The sequence below is a fragment of the Sipha flava genome, unplaced genomic scaffold, assembly GCF_003268045.1.
Source record: "Sipha flava isolate LNK unplaced genomic scaffold, YSA_version1 17244_pilon_pilon, whole genome shotgun sequence".
Lineage (NCBI taxonomy): Eukaryota > Metazoa > Arthropoda > Insecta > Hemiptera > Aphididae > Sipha > Sipha flava.
In genome coordinates this window covers 1-1,476 of record NW_020271938.1, presented here as the reverse complement: position 1 = coordinate 1,476, position 1,476 = coordinate 1, and the positions used below count along the sequence as shown (strand labels likewise).

Here is a 1,476-nt window from a genome sequence, read left to right as displayed (position 1 = left end):
TATTTTATGGTTGAATATAAACTAGGATATGTGGAGTTATAGATTTTTAATCCGTTAAATATGAAATCTGTACCCTTGTTAACTATGATTCACATATACTACCTATATAAATGTCATAATTTGTGATAAATATTATTAATATTATTAATATATATATATATCAATAATATTCTATTCTATGGTAATATTTATACACTTAGGGCATAGGCGGAAATTGGGGGGGGCTTGAGGGGTCTTAGCCCCCTCAAAACGTACAAATAGAAAAATTAGCCCCCTCAAATAATTGATCACTGCAGGTTACTGCAATAAATATTAACTTTCAATTCAAATATTGTTGGAACGCGAATAAAACATTTAGAGAATATTATCGAAAAAAAATAGGATGTGATATATTTTCTGATTTCATGGTCAAATGCCTAAGTCCATACAGCACAGAGGCACAGCATAGTAAATATTTAAGAATCAATGTATATTAGTTTATTAGTACCTATATATAAACGATATCAGTTGAATCTAATGATTGGTTTCAATGCGCAGACAACGATATCTCATTATTTTCTTGGAATTGTCAATTATGTTATAAAAATAGACGAAATAGTAAATACCAATGTAAAATTTGACAATTCCAAACACACAACAGAGATATTTCTATTTCATTAGCCATTCAACCATTGTCCATTGCATCATATGTACTGTTAAGTGTTGTTTCGTTTTTTTAACTTCGTTCAATTTTTTTTTAAATATGTCCAAAAATGTATTTGACATATTAAATTTAAAAAAAAAGAATGTTCCGACCGTCGATATTGACTAAGTCAGAATTGATTCTGCATTATTTGAATCATCTTCGACTGTACATTCAGGCACGGTAAAACAATAGAATAAACATTTACAGCATAATAAATTGATAAGTGATTTGGGAACTTTAGACACAGGCCCTGTTCGTCCATTGCTAAAAGTAAGTATTTTTAGTTTTTACTTGTACCGAGGTACCTACTTGTGAAATATTGAATTCAAATAATATAAGACTATCTACTTGAAGTTAATACAACATTTTTTATTTTATAACTGTGCTATAGACTTATCCAAAAACTAATTTTGGTTCACAAAACTGAAGTTTTAACGATAAATACTATTCAAAATATGAATGGATTGAATATAGTATTGTGAATTATGCTATTTTTTTTTTTTTGCTGTCGGCATTATTCTACCGGAAAAAGTGTACAAGATGATGTGTTTACATTAACTGGGTTTAAAAATTGGAAAAAAGTATGTTTAACAAACTTAATGATAGGTAGTAGCATTGATTATAAATGCTATATTTATAATCAATAGTAGTTGGTACCTATACTTTTTGTATTATAATTTGATATGTTCAAAATATTGTATTATATACTCAATTGACTATTTAGTTAACTGGATCAAGAGGGAAAAAAAAGGCAATAAGCAAAGTAAACTTGAAGCACATTCAACTTGTAA

At 27.8% G+C, this 1,476-nt stretch overlaps 1 long non-coding RNA gene across 1 annotated transcript; it reads left to right on the top strand.

The window, feature by feature from the left end:
• The first annotated feature begins 691 nt into the window (after positions 1-691).
• LOC112680020 lies at positions 692-1,430 on the top strand. The gene is made up of 3 exons (XR_003148280.1): positions 692-955; positions 1,077-1,266; positions 1,410-1,430. It is a non-coding gene; the product is annotated as an uncharacterized LOC112680020 (long non-coding RNA).
• Positions 1,431-1,476: the final 46 nt, after the last annotated feature.